General features: G+C 39.2%; 1 long non-coding RNA gene across 6 annotated transcripts in view; it reads left to right on the forward strand.

Moving 5' to 3' along the window:
- The window catches only part of LOC133068137 (uncharacterized), a 58,906-nt gene that overhangs the window by 21,726 nt on the left and 21,246 nt on the right, over window positions 1-15,934 (forward strand). For 4 of the 6 annotated variants that reach the window (XR_009695450.1, XR_009695455.1, XR_009695452.1 and 1 more), the window contains one exon: window positions 3,305-10,182. The exons of the other annotated variants lie outside the window; for them this stretch is intronic. This is a non-coding gene — a long non-coding RNA (uncharacterized LOC133068137). Of the gene's footprint in view, window positions 1-3,304; window positions 10,183-15,934 lie in introns of those variants that run through there. 6 annotated transcript variants of the gene reach the window in all.

Below are 15,934 nucleotides of genomic sequence, written 5' to 3' on the forward strand. Positions count from 1 at the left end.
CCAGCCACCACCCAAGAGCCAATAAGTTTTAGAGCAAGACATACCACGCAAATTCTCCAGCAACGCAGGAACATAGCCCTGAGCGTCAACATACAGGCTGCCCAAGGTCACACCTAACACATAGACCCATCTCAAAACTCATTACTGGGCACTCCATTGCTCTCCAAAGAGAAGAAATCAAGTTCCACGCACCAGAACACTGATGCAAGCTTCCTTAACCAGGAAACCTTGACAAGCCAATCGTCTGACCCCACCCACTGGGTTAATCCTCCACAATAAAAAGGAACCACAGACCTCGAGAATACAGAAAGCCCACTCCAGATACAGCAATCTAAACAAGATGAAAAGGCAAAGAAATACCCAACAGGTAAAAGAACATGAAAAATGCCCACCAAGTCAAACAAAAGAGGAGGAGATAGGGAATCTACCTGAAAAAGAATTTAGAATAATGATAATAAAAATGATCCAAAATCTTGAAAACAAAATGGAGTTACAGATAAATAGCCTGGAAACAAAGATTGAAAAGATACAAGAAATGTTTAATAAAGACCTAGAAGAAATAAAAAAGAGTCAATTAAAAATGAATAATGCAATGAATGAGATAAAAAAACACTTTGGAGGGAACCAAGAGTAGAATAACGGAGGCAGAAGATAGGATAAGTGAGGTAGAAGATAAAATGGTGGAAATAAATGAAGCAGAGAGGAAAAAAGAAAAAAAGGATCAAAAGAAATGAGGACAACCTCAGGGACCTCTGGGACACTGTGAAACGCCCCAACATTCGAATCATAGGAGTCCCAGAAGAAGAAGACAAAAAGAAAGGCCATGAGAAAATACTCGAGGAGATAATAGCTGAAAACTTCCCTAAAATGGGGAAGGAAATAGCCACCCAAGTCCACGAAACCCAGAGAGTCCCAAACAGGATAAACCCAAGGCGAAACACCCCAAGACACATATTAATCAAATTAACAAAGATCAAACACAAAGAACAAATCTTAAAAGCAGCAAGGGAAAAACAACAAATAACACACAAAGGGATTCCCATAAGGATAACAGCTGATCTGTCAATAGAAACCCTCCAGGCCAGAAGGGAATGGCAGGACGTACTGAAAGTAATGAAAGAGAATAACCTACAACCTAGATTACTGTATCCAGCAAGAATCTCATTCAGATATGAAGGAGAATTCAAAAGCTTTACAGATAAGCAAAAGCTGAGAGAATTCAGCACCACCAAACCAGCTCTTCAACAAATGCTAAAGGATCTTCTCTAGACAGGAAATAAACGTGAACCCAAAACAACAAAGTAAATGGCAACGGGACCACACCTATCAATAATTACCCTAAATGTAAATGGGTTGAATGCCCCAACCAAAAGACAAAGATTGGCTGAATGGATACAAAAACAAGACCCCTATATATGCTGTCTACAAGAGACCCACCTCAAAGCAAGAGACACATACAGACTAAAAGTGAAGGGCTGGAAAAAAAAAAAAAAAAAAAAAAGCATCAATTCTTTGGCACTCTGTTTTCTTTATAGTCCAACTCTCACATCCATACGTGACCACTGGAAAAACCATAACCTTGACTAGACGGACCTTTGTTGACAGAGTAATGTCTCTGCTTTTCAATATGCTGTCTATGTTGGTCATAACTTTCTTGCAAGTAGTAAGCATCTTTTAATTTCATGGCTGCAGTCACCATCTGCAGTGATTATGGAGCTCAGAAAAATAAAGTCAGCCACTGTTTCCACTGTTTCTCCATCTATTTGCCTCAAAGTGATGGGACCAGATGCCATGATCTTAGTTTTCTGAAGGTTGAGCTTTAAGCCAACTTTTTCCCTCTCCTCTTTCACTTTCATCAAGAGGCTCTTTAGTTCTTCACTTTCTGCCATAAGGGTGGTGCCATCTGCATATCTGAGGTTATTGATATTTCTCCCTGCAATCTTGATTCCAGCTAGTGCTTCCTCCAGCCCACTGTTTCTTATGATGTGCTCCTCATATAAATTAAGTAAGCAGGGTAACAGTATACAGTCTTGATGTACCTCTTTTCCTATTTGGAACCATCTGTTGTCCCATGTCCAGTTCTAACTGTTGCTTCCTGACCTGCATACAGGTTTCTCAAGAGGCAGATCAGGTGGTCTCTATTCCCATCTCTTTAAGAATTCTCCACAGTTTATTGTGATCCACACAGTCAAAGGCTTTGGCATAGTCAATAAAACAGAAGTAGATGTTTTTCTGGAACTCTTTTGCTTTTTGGATGATCCAGCAGATGTTGGCACTTTGATCTCTGGTTCCTCTGCCTTTTCTAAAACCAGCTTGAACATCTGGAAGTTCACGGTTCACTTATTGCTGAAGCCTGGCTTGGAGAATTTTGAGCATTACTTTATAACCGTGTGAGATGAGTGCAATTGTGCAGTAGCTTGAGCATTCTTTGGCATTGCCTTTCTTTGGGATTGGAATGAAAACTGACCCTTTCCAGTCCTGTGGCCACTGCTGAGTTTTCCAAATTTGCTGGCATATTGAGTGCAGCGCTTTCACCACATCATCTTTAGGAATTAAAATAGCTCAACTGGAATTCCATCACCTCCACTAGCTTTGTTCGTAGTGATGCTTCCTAAGGCCCACTTGACTTCACATTCCAGGATGTCTAGCTCTAGGTGAGTGATCACGTCATCGTGATTATCTGGGTCGTGAAGATCTTTTTTGTACAGTTCTTCTGTGTATTCTTGCCACCTCTTCTTAATAACTTCTGCTTCTCTTAGGTCATACCATTTCTGTCCTTTATTGAACCCATCTTTGCATGAAATGTTCCCTTGGTATCTCTAATTTTCTTGAAGAGATCTCTATTCTTTCCCATTTTATTGTTTCCCTCTATTTCTTTGCATTGATCACTGAGGAAGGCTTTCTTATCTCTTCTTGCTATTCTTTGGAACTCTGCATTCAAATGGGTATATCTTTCCTTTTCTCCTTTGCTTTTTGCTTTTCTTCTTTTCACAGCTATATGTAAGGCCTCCTCAGACAGCCATTTTGCTTTTTTGCATTTCTTTTTCTTGTGGATGGTCTTGATCCCTGTCTCCTGTACAGTGTCATGAACCTCCATCCATAGTTCATCAGGCACTCTATCAGATCTAGTCCCTTAAATCTATTCCTCACTTCCACTGTATAGTCATAAGGGATTTGATTTAGGTCATAGGTTTGATTAGGTTTTCTCCACTTTCTTCAATTTCAGTCTGAATTTGAAACAACAGACTGGTTCCAAATAGGAAAAGGCTGTAAATTCTCACCCTCTTATTTTACTTATATGCAGAGTACATCATGGAAATACTGGGCTGGATAAAGCATAAGCTGGAAGCAAGATTGCAGGGAGAAATATCAATAACCTGAGATATGCAGATGGCACCACCCTTATGGCAGAACGTGAAGAACTATAGAGCCTCTTGATGAAAGTGAAAGAGGAGAGTGAAAAAGTTGGCTTAAAGCTCAACATTCAGAAAAGTAAGATCATGGCATCTGGTCCCATCACTTTGAGGCAAATAGATGGAGAAACAGTGGAAACAGTGGCTGACTTTATTTTTTGGGCTCCAAAGTCACTGCAGATGGTGACTGCCACCATGAAATTAAAAGATGCTTACTCCTTGGAAGTAAAGTTATGACCAACCTGCTGCTGCTGCTAAGTCGCTTCAGTCATGGCTGACACTGTGCGACCTCATAGACGGCAGCCCACCAGGCTCCCCCGTCCCTGGGATTCTCCAGTTAAGCACACTGCAGTGGGTTGCCATTTCCTTCTCCAATGCATGAAAGTGAAAAGTGAAAGTGAAGTCGCTCAGTCGTGTCCGACTCCTAGTGACCCCATGGACTGCAGCCTACCAGGCTCCTCCGTCCATGGGATTTTCCAGGCAAGAGTACTGGAGTGGGTTGCCATTGCCTTCTCTATATGACCAACCTAGACAACATTAAAAAGCAGAGACATTACTTTGTCAACAAAGGTCCGTCTAGTCAAGGCTGTGGTTTTTCCAGCAGTCATGTGAGGGTATAAGAATTAGACTATAAAGAAAGCTCAGCACCAAATAATTGATGCTTTTGAACTATGGTGTTGGAGAAGACTCTTGAGAGTTGCTTGGACTGCAAGGAGATCCAACCAGTCCATCCTAAAGGAGATCGGTCCTAGGTGTTCATTGTAAGGACTGATATTGAAGCTGAAACTCCAATACTTTGGCCACCTCATGCGAAGAACTGACTCATTTGAAAAGACCTGATGCTGGGAAAGATTGAGGGCAGGAGGAGAAGAGGACGAGAGGATGAGATGGTTGGATGGCATCACCGACTCAATGGATATGAGTTTGTGTAAACTCCGGGAGTTGATGATGGACAGGGAGCCCTGGTGTGCTGTGGTTCATGTGTTGGTAGAGTCAGATTTGACTGAGCGACTGAACTGAACTGATACATAACAAAAGTTTATCATTAAGCATAGAGTTCAGTGGCCTTAAGTATATCCACATTGTTGTGTGACTGTTAACCACCATCCATCTGCAGAACTTTTTTATTTTTCCAAACGAAAACTCTATACCGATTAAAAAATTCCTTATTTCCTCTCCCTACCCTGAACTAATTATTTTAAGTTTATCTATTTTTGTATCTGTTTACCTGTTTTGCTTGCTATTATTATAAATGAGTATATATTGAATACTACGTATATGTATGGAGCTGGGCCAGATCAGGGTGAAGTTACATTTATAAGGGAGGCTGAGCAGTTTGCCATTAGGTGGTTTCCTGGCTGACAGACTTGTATCATATTCTTGATCTTACATCTGCACTCCAGTCCGTGAAATGTGCAGAAGTACATAAGCTGTTTTTTGTTTCAGAGTTTACCAGGAAAATGCCTAATTTTACCAGTCTGACAATTCTAAGTCAAGATTCAACTGAAATATTGCTTTGATTTCATCTGATATCTTGAGTACTTGAATGAACATATTTACAAAATTGCTAAATGTAAAATGAATGGTAGCTTGATTATTTTTTTAACGCCTGGAAAAATTTATATATTTATATATTTGAGGTGTCCTTGTTTTCATTCTTTCTCTCTTTTTTTCCTTTGTTATGTTCAAGTGCACCTCTTCCTTCTCCTGCCCTGTTGGTTACCTATTTCTCATGGTTTTTACTTTTAGTCTTTTGCTTAGAAATCTCACTTTTTTCAGTTCACCGATGTCTTTGTGAGAAAATAACTCCTAAGTCTTTATAGTTGCCACTTGAACAATATGTGTTTGAACTGCGTGGATTCACTTTTATGTTGAGTTTTTAATAATAGTACACAATTTGTGACTGGTTGAATCTACAGGTACAAAACTACAGATACCGAGGGCTGACTATAAAGTACACGGGTTTTTGACTGGATGGAGGATTGGTACCCGTAACTCCATGTTGTTTAAGGGTCAACTGCATTCTTAACCCGAAGTCATAGTTCTGAATCTAGAACTGTCCTGAAATTTTCTCTTATGTGATCTGGTATCACCTCAAATATATCTAATATTGGACTTAACATTTTTCCTGCCACTTTAATCCTCCTCTTTTCTCTTTTTTTTAAAAAAAAAAAAATAGCACTGCTATTTTTGTCATTACCTAAGTTTGACATTTAGCAGTGATTTGCTGTTTCTTTCTGAATTCAACTAGTCACCAAATCCTACCAACTGTTTCTTTTATTATGATCATTGTCACATATGACCCTTTCCATTTTTATTGTACTCTAGCCAATATAGGGCCTAATCAGCTGATACCTAGGTTACTGCAGTTGTCCCCTACTGATAGAGTTTTTCTCTTGAGTCCCTTGTACCACTTTTTTTTTTCCTGTAATTCTCACATAAAAATTGTGAATGTCTGTTTTGGATTATAGTTAATTATGTCCCACTGCTGTCTTTTTAGTCTTTGTACTCCCCAGAAGCCTTGCAACAACTGAGTGACTGAACTGGAATGTTTTTAAGAATATGGTATTCTTACGAATATTGTATAATTATGTATTTTGTACAGCATTGCCATGTTCTTTCATTCATTTAACAAATATTTATTGAGTGCTTATTATGTACCAAGGATGTGTAGCTTCGAAGGGTATAATAATCTTATAGCAATCAATAATCAAACAAAAACTTATGACTCTGGTGGCTTATATTCCAGTGAGGTCGTGCAATGACAAAGGAGCAAAATGCATAATGTCTTAGATGGTGATAACTGAAAAGGAGAAAAAAATAAATGAAGTGGGGAAATAGGGAGTATTGAGGGTGAAAGGTTGACATTTTGGATAAGGTCCTAGGAAGGCCCTTCTGTAAAGGTGGCATTTCAGTAAAGACTTGAAGAAAATGAGTGGGAAAGGCAGCAAATATCTGAGGAAAAGAGGTTTCCAAGCAAAGGGAGCAGCAAGTGCAAAGGTCCTCAGATGCAAGCATGTCTGGCATGTTTGAATATTAGGGAGGAGTAGAGTGAGCTGGAAGATGGGTAATATTAATAGAAATCAAAGGTATATATTAGGAAGATAGGTATAGAGTGGAAAAATACAGGTTGAGTGGGGCCTTGTAGGACACAATTAGGAGTGTGTTTTTTTTTTTTCTCTGAATGAAATGTTTAGCCTTGGGAAGATTTTGAAGTTAACAAGTGACAAGATCCTTTTTGTTAATAGAATCATTCTGGCAGCTATAATTGAAAAGAAAGAGGAAGCAGGAGATCAGATAGGAGCTATGACCCAGATCTCAGTGAGAGATCCTAGAGGCTCAGACATCAGTGATAGCAGTGGCAGTCGTGAGAGGCATTCTGGTTTGGGATGTGGTTGAAGTAGAACCAGTAGAATTTTCTGGTGGGTTGGATGTGAAACATGAGGGGAAATGGACAGTCAAGGATTATTTGAAGTTCTTTTGGCCTGAGCAGCTGAAGAATGGAGTTACTATTAACTGAGATACAGGTGCCTCTGAGAGGAGCAGGTTTGGTAGTGGGTTGGGCTTCCCTTGTGGCTCAGAGGATAAAGCATCTGCCTGCAATGCAGGAGACCCAGGTTCGATCCCTGGGTTGGAAAGATCCCCTGGAGAAGAAAATGGCAACCCATTCCAGTATTCTTGCCTGGAGAATCCCATGGACAGAGGAGCCTGGTGAGCTACAGTCCATGGGGTCGCAAAGAGTTGGACACGACTGAGTGACTTCACTTTGTTAGGAGTTAAGATCTGTACGTGCTCAGTTTGTGATCCCAGCTTGACATCCAAGCAGAGCAAAACTGTCCAGGTTCAGGTGGGTATGAAAGTCAAAGTCACTCAGTCATGTCCAGATATTGGCGACCCCTGGAATTCTGCAGGCCAGAATACTGGAGCCGGTAGCCTTTCTCTTCTCCAACGTCTCCCCAACCCAGGGATCAAACACAGGTCTCCCGCATTGTAGGCAGATTCTTTACCAGACCCAGGTCTCCCACACTGCAGGTGGATTCTTTACCAGCTGAGCCACAAGGGAAGCCAGGAATACTTGAGTGAGTAGCCTATCTCTTCTCCAGCAGGTCTTCTTGACCCGGGAATCGAACCTGAGTCTCCTGAATTGCAGGCAGATTCTTTACCAACTGAGCTATCAGGGAAGCCCTATTAGACTGAAATCTAGGAATCAGGTCTGGGAGTCATCAGAATTGAGATAGTGTTTAAAACTATGAGACTGAGTCATCAGGAAATGAATGTAGTAACAAAAGATTAAACTTTTTGAAATAAACTATTTGAAATACCCTGTATCTCTGCTTAGTACATACCTTGAAAGGCTCCAGGTTCTCATGCCTTTCACAGTTAGTCTAGTATAAATCTCTTCGATCAGTCACACTGGATACTTGCTGAAGATCTCCTTTATCCTGTCACCACAGAATGATCTATTTCTTTTCCAAACACCAATTATTCTTTCATTTTGTGAAAGTCTGCATCTTGATTCCACTCCCCCTTTATCTTGTCTGTGTTGTGAAGTTCATTATATTTTTATACGTGTCCTTTTTTCCTCTAATAAGCTAATGAAATCTGTAGCAGGAGCCATGATTTTTAATATTTTCTACAATGATCAGAAGCTCAGATCTCCTCCTCAAGGGATATCTTTGGAGAAAGCCTTTACAAACATTAGAAACCCAGGGGAAGCAAGGCTGTTTAGAAGCATCTGGACATTAATTTTGGTTCCTCCCATTACATAAAAAGTTGTGATTGTGATCGCCAGATGTACGCTGTTGACACTATGTATAAAATAGATAACTAATGAGAACCTACTGAGAGAGTCACTTCCTAGGCAGTTTGATGAGAAGTCTGGGGTCCCCGAGGAGGAGAGAGGGTCCTGGGGTTCTCAAAGAGGAGATAGGGGTCTGGAATTCTCAAGAAGGAAGAAAGACCAACTCTTTTTTTTTTTTTTCTTCCCCTCTACTTTCCTTAGTCTTAGTCACATAAAATGTTTTTTTCTTCAAGCCCGGAATTGATGATTACACAACAAACAACTCAGTTTAAACTGAGGATAATATACCAACAATGTATTCTGCTTGAGGACAGTTTCTCCTTCCTGAAAACCTTCTGACTAATCTTGTTATTGTAAAGTGTTTATTATGGGACTGGGTCAGGTAGGATCTTTCTTTTTTTAAGTTCTAATCCTGTTATCCTAAAATATAAATTGTGGGAGTAGGTCTGGTAAAATTTTTACAACCTTGAGACATTCTTTTGATTTATTGTAATAACTAATTAAAAAAGTATATGATTCCCTTGCTAAAGACTAGCGAGTGGGGCACTCTCCACCTCCTTCCCCTGTCTATCGTCAGAAGGTTTCTCTGTCTTTTTTCACTGTAATAAAACTTCTGCCACACAAGAGCCCTGTGTGGTCAAGCCTGGTCTCTGGTCCTGAAGCTAAATCTTTGGAGATCGCGAATCCGACATCGTTCACTGTAAGCTGTCACTACTCCATAGCACGGGGAGCTCTGCTCAGTGTTCTGTGCTGACTTAAATGGGAAGGAAATCCAAAAAAGCGGAGATACGTGTATGTATAAAGCTGATTCAGAGAGCAGCCAAGATGGCGGAGGAGTAGGACGGGGAGACCACTTTCTCTCCTACAAATTCATCAAAAGAATAACTGAACGCAGAGCAAACTTCGCAAAACAACTTCTGATGCTAGCTGAGGTCATCAGGCGCCCAGAAAAGCAGCCCATTGTCTTCGAAAGGAGGGCTGTATAGTTGGAGAAGTCCTGAGACTACAGGAAGAATAAAACTGAAATCCAGAGGCAGGAGACTTAAGCCCAAAACCTGAAATCACCAGAAAACTCCTGACTACATGGAACTTTAAGTAATAAGTGACTGTCCAAAAGCCTTCATACCTACACTGAAACCAACCACCACCCAAGAGCCAATAAGTTTTAGAGCAAGACATACCACGCAAATTCTCCAGCAACGCAGGAACATAGCCCTGAGCGTCAACATACAGGCTGCCCAAGGTCACACCTAACACATAGACCCATCTCAAAACTCATTACTGGGCACTCCATTGCTCTCCAAAGAGAAGAAATCAAGTTCCACGCACCAGAACACTGACGCAAGCTTCCTTAACCAGGAAACCTTGACAAGCCAATCGTCTAACCCCACCCACTGGGTTAATCCTCCACAATAAAAAGGAACCACAGACCTCGAGAATACAGAAAGCCCACTCCAGATACAGCAATCTAAACAAGATGAAAAGGCAAAGAAATACCCAACAGGTAAAAGAACATGAAAAATGCCCACCAAGTCAAACAAAAGAGGAGGAGATAGGGAATCTACCTGAAAAAGAATTTAGAATAATGATAATAAAAATGATCCAAAATCTTGTAAAGCTGATTCACTTTGCTGTATGGCAGAAACTAACACAACATTGTAAAGCAATTATACTCCAATAAAGATTGTTTAAAAAGTGGCCTCATTAGCACTGAGTTTGGCTCAGGAACCAGCAGGAACCCAGATGTCTGTAATATCTTGCCATTAAAGGGCATAACTTGTTAGAGATTGTATTGCACAAAGTGCTGATTTAAGCCCTAAGCATAAAAGAGAGTGGAACCAAGAGAACTGAGCTGGCCAGATACTGCAAGACCCCACCTTGTCCTCTCACTGTAGGCCGATGGAAGCTCTGCTGAGATATGCTACATTTGTCCCTGCTTTTAGTGGCACCCTCACTGCTGAGATTTGAATCTTTGGCTAAGTAAGTCAGGAGGTAAATACAAACTTATTTTGTGTGTGTTCCCTCTAATTCATAGCTGATAGCTAACGTTTAGGGTTTACTGCTCTGAATCACTCACAGTTCTAATGCTCTATTTGTATTAACTCTCTTAATCTTCATAACATCATATGAATTAACTATTTTCAGCATATAGCCATTTTTAGATAAGAAAATTGAAGAAGAAAAGACCAAGTAACTTTACTTAATAGCACTATTGACACTAAATGGAGGAATGGAGCTTGATCCCAGGAAGTTTTGATCCAGAACTTTAATTTTTAACTGCTGAAATACTAAAAGCCAATTTTAATTATTTCTTTTTGTTTTCTATTAGATGCCTCTATAATTTATAATAATATGCCACTATTTTTCTTGATCCGTCAGCTAAGGCAGTAAGTGTTGATGACCTGTCATTAAAGATTAGGCTTTAGGGAATTCCCTGGTGATCCAGTGGTTAGGATTCTCTTGCTTCCACTGCAGGGGAACTCTGTTTGATCCCTGGTCAGGGAACTAGATCCCACAAGCTGTGTGATGTGGCTTAAAAAAAAAAATGATGAGGCTTTAGTTTATTTACACTACTCTTGTGCTACCCCACTTTCCTTCAAATTTTATATGCTTAATTGATGTTATTCCTCTGTTTTTGCGGCTCCAGTGTATGTAAGCCTCTATTTTGTGTTCCATTAATTGTTAGCAGTATCTCTTATTTTCCTTTTCATAAAGCGAGACTATTATCAGTTATATCCTTTAACCTTTTTTCTGTCTTTTAACTTCTGTTAAATATCTGTTTACTTTAAAATGATCAAAGTTGATAATATTTATATTGTATTTAAAGAAGGCTAGAATATAAATATTATCAACTTTGATCATTTTAAAGTAGATATTTAACAGAACATTTATAATATTTAGATAAATGTAGATTATATTATAATATGTAATTATGATTATAAATATATATAAATATAATATATAATTATATTATGTAATATGTATATGTAATATATTATATAATTATATATTATATTACAATATTATATTATAAATATTATATTATATTATATTTAAAGACGGTGGACTTCCCTGATAGCTTAGTTGGTGAAGAATCTGCCTGCAATGCAGGAGTCCCCAGTTCAATTCCTGGGCCAGGAAGATCTACTAGAAAAGGGATAGGCTACCCACTCCAGTATTCTTGGGCTTCACTTGTGGCTCAGCTGGTAAAGAATCACCTGCAATGCGGGAGACCTTGGTCTGGTAAACAATCTGCCTGCAATGTAGGAGACCCTGGTTCAGTCCCTGGGTTGGGAAGATCTGGGAAGGGAAAGGCTACCCATTCCAGTATTCTGGCCTGCAGAATTCCATGAACTGTATAGTCCATGGGGTCGCAAAGAGTTGGACACGACTGAGTGACTTTCACTAAAGAAGGCAGTATAACATTATGGTTAAGAATGTAGATTTTGGAGCCAGGCCTCCTGGGTTGAAATCCAAGCTCTACCACATCCTGACTTTGTGATGTTGGCAAGTTATTTCATCTCTGTGTGCCTCACTTTCCTCGACTGTGAAAAGGGGATAATAATGATGTTATTTCACAGGATTAGTGTCACGACTAACTGACTTACTATAGGTAAAGTATTTAAAACAAGGCCTGGTACCTACTAAGTACTATATGAATGATTGCTATCAGTGTTATCATTATTCTGAAATCATAATCAACCGTTGCATGCTTTCAATTCTAAAAGTTTATTTTAGTACATCATGATTATATTTCTTTGTTTCTGGGTCCAAAATCATAACCTTAGCAATAAGGTTTTTTTTTTTTTTTTTTATAATTTATAATTAACTTTATTTATTTATTTTTTTTTAATTTTTATTTATTTATTTTTTTCCAGTGGGTTTTGTCATACATTGATATGAATCAGCCATGGATTTACATGTATTCCCAATCCCGATCCCCCCTCCCACCTCCCTCTCCACCCGATTCCTCTGGGTCTTCCCAGTGCACCAGGCCGGAGCACTTGTCTCGTGCATCCCACCTGGGCTGGTGATCTGTTTCATCATAGATAGCATACATGCTGTTCTTTTGAAATATCCCACCCTCACATTCTCCCACAAAGTTCAAAAGTCTGTTCTGTATTTCTGTGTCTCTTTTTCTGTTCTGCATATAGGGTTATCGTTATCACCTTTCTAAATTCCATATACATGTGTCAGTATGCTGTAATGTTCTTTATCTTTCTGGCTTACTTCACTCTGCATAATGGGCTCCAGCTTCATCCATCTCATTAGGACTGGTTCAAATGAATTCTTTTTAATGGCTGAGTAATATTCCATGGTGTATATGTACCACAGCTTCCTTATCCATTCATCTGCTGATGGGCATCTAGGTTGCTTCCATGTCCTGGCTATTATAAACAGTGCTGCGATGAACATTGGGGTGCACGTGTCTCTTTCAGATCTGGTTTCCTCAGTGTGTATGCCCAGAAGTGGTATTGCTGGGTCATATGGCAGTTCTATTTCCAGTTTTTTAAGAAATCTCCACACTGTTTTCCATAGCGGCTGTACTAGTTTGCATTCCCACCAACAGTGTAAGAGGGTTCCCTTTTCTCCACACCCTCTCCAGCATTTATTGCTTGTAGACTTTTGGATAGCAGCCATCCTGACTGGTGTGTAATGGTACCTCATTGTGGTTTTGATTTGCATTTCTCTAATAATGAGTGATGTTGAGCATCTTTTCATGTGTTTGTTAGCCATCTGTATGTCTTCTTTGGAGAAATGTCTGTTTAGTTCTTTGGCCCATTTTTTGATTGGGTCATTTATTTTTCTGGAATTGAGCTGCAGGAGTTGCTTGTATATTTTTGAGATTAATCCTTTGTCTGTTTCTTCATTTGCTATTATTTTCTCCCAATCTGAGGGCTGTCTTTTCACCTTACTTATAGTTTCCTTTGTAGTGCAAAAGCTTTTAAGTTTCATTAGGTCCCATTTGTTTAGTTTTGCTTTTATTTCCAATATTCTGGGAGGTGGGTCATAGAGGATGGAGCTGGAGGAATCAACCTGCCTGACTTCAGACTCTACTACAAAGCCACAGTCATCAAGACAGTATGGTACTGGCACAAAGACAGAAATATAGATCAATGGAACAGAATAGAAAGCCCAGAGATAAATCCACGAACCTATGGACACCTTATCTTTGACAAAGGAGGCAAGGATATACAATGGAAAAAAGACAACCTCTTTAACAAGTGGTGCTGGGAAAACTGGTCAACCACTTGTAAAAGAATGAAACTAGAACACTTTCTAACACCATACACCAAAATAAACTCAAAATGGATTAAAGATCTAAATGTAAGACCAGAAACTATAAAACTCCTAGAGGAGAACATAGGCAAAACACTCTCCGACATAAAGCAATAAGGTTTTTAAGATCAAAGTCAAACGGATTATATTTTCTTGTATACCATATATTTTAAAAATTATGTATATTTTAATTTTATTTATAGTTGGATAATGACTTTCTTTTAGAGCCCTTCCCAACCCCACCAGAGTTTTGAATTATTTTTTTCCTTCTTATTGACAAAAAAAAAATTTCATCGTGTCCTCACAATTACCTTTTATGTTATACTTAATTATAAAAACTCACTTCCTTCTTGGAGATGGCCCTTTCACAGTCTGTGAAAGATAAAATTGATAAATTGGACTTTATCAAAATTAACAACTTTTGCTCTACAGAAGATACTGTTAAGACAATGAAAAGTCTATTTATACCTAGGAGAAAATGTTTGCAAATCACATATTTTAAAAAAATGTATGTCTTGAATATATAACAGATTTTTAAAGCTCACCAGTGAAACAGTCAATCATTATAAAAATGGACAGAAGATCTGAGTAGACACTTTAAACAAGATTTATGGATGCCAAAAACCATATGAAAAGATAGTCAACATTATTTTTCACCAGGGAAGTGAAGAGTGAAACAGTGAGGAGCTACTACACATTGATTAGAATGGTTAAAATCCAAAATTTGGGAGTACCAAATCCTGGTGCTCTCGTGTGCTGGTAGAATGCACAAGGGTGTAGCCACTTTGGAAAACATTTCAGCAATTTCTTATAAAATTAAACACAGACTTGTCATATGACCTAGCATTGCACTCCTAGGTATTTAGCAAGTTGATTTGAAAATGTATTTACACACAAAAACACGTGTGTGCTTTATTCACAACTGCTGTCTTTTTTTCATAATCATCAAAAAAGTTCTTCAATAATAGTTGAACAGATAATCAAAGGATGGTACAGCTATACAATGGGTATGAAAAGCAGGGATAACTGTAGATTAATGCTGCAACTTCTTTTGTATATTCAACAAGTATGTAATATGAATATGAATACTCATTCAACGAGTATGTAAAACTCCAATACTTTGGCCACCTGATGTGAAGACTGACTCATTGGAAAAGACCCTGATGCTGGGGAAGATTGAGGGCAGGAGGAGAAGGGGACGACAGAGGAGGAGATTGTTGGATGGCATCACCGACGCAATGGACAGGAGTTTGAGCGAGCTGTAAGAGTTGGTGATGGACAGGGAAGCCTGGCCTGCTGCAGTCCATGGGGTCGCAAGAAGTCGGACATGACTGAGCAACTGAACTGGACTGAACTGAGTGCTACAGTATGAATGCATCTTAAATGCATTTTGCTGAGTTAAAGAAGCCAAGGACTGAAAAGGCTACATAGGAAATGATACCATTCATATGGCCTTCTAGAAAGGGCAAAACTATAGGGCTGGAAATCAGATCAGTGGTTGTCAGAGGTTTGAGGAAGGGGGAGTGTTTGACTTGGGGGAGCACAGGGGGAGTTTTTAGGGTGAGAACTAAACTGTTGGGGTGGACATATGATGCTACACATTCTTTAAAATCCATAGAACTCTATAGCATAAAACGTTACTGTATGCAAATTAAAAAATCAACCAGGATTTTGAGGGATCCCAAAATGGGATGCAGAGTAATAGAATCTAACAAGTGTTTTAAAATGTATATGACATAGTCTCATTGAAGGAATGGGTAAGAAAATCCTTGACATGAATAACTTTGGAAAAGAATACTTTGACTCAGAAACTGTAAAATTAAAGACAAAAGTATACGTAAACACTGTACTGTGATTGATAAAGTTGTTTCTCACAGGGGTGCAGATGACAACTCTGGAACTACAAGTGTACTGGGAATGAACGAGTGTTTAAAAGTATGGTGGCTGATAGCCAGTTTTCTCACTATTGGAAAGGGAGATTGGAGATGAGCATGGGGAGATGCTACAATGAACATGTAGCTGACCAGTACTGCTTAGAACTGTGAAGATCATCAAAAGTAAGGTCTTTAGAAACTGTCACCAGAAAAAGGTGGGGAAACATGATCACTAAATATGATATGATATCCTGAATGGGATCTGGAACAGAAAGGACATTAGGGAGAAATTAGTGAAATCCACGTTAAATGTGTAGTGTGAAGAAGTGAAAGTGAAAGTGTTGCTCAGTCATGTATAACTCTTTGCAACCCGATGGACTGTAGCCTACCAGGCTTCTCTGTCCATGGAATTCTCCAGGCAAGAATACTGGAGTGGGTTGCCATGCCCTCCTCCAGGGGATCTTCCCAACCCAGTGATCAAACCTGAGTCTCCTAAAATGTGTAGTGTAGTTAATACTAAAGTATCAGTGTTCATTCCCTAGTTGTGACAGCCATGCTATATTATA

The sequence above is a fragment of the Dama dama genome, chromosome 13 (assembly GCF_033118175.1).
Source record: "Dama dama isolate Ldn47 chromosome 13, ASM3311817v1, whole genome shotgun sequence".
NCBI lineage: Eukaryota > Metazoa > Chordata > Mammalia > Artiodactyla > Cervidae > Dama > Dama dama.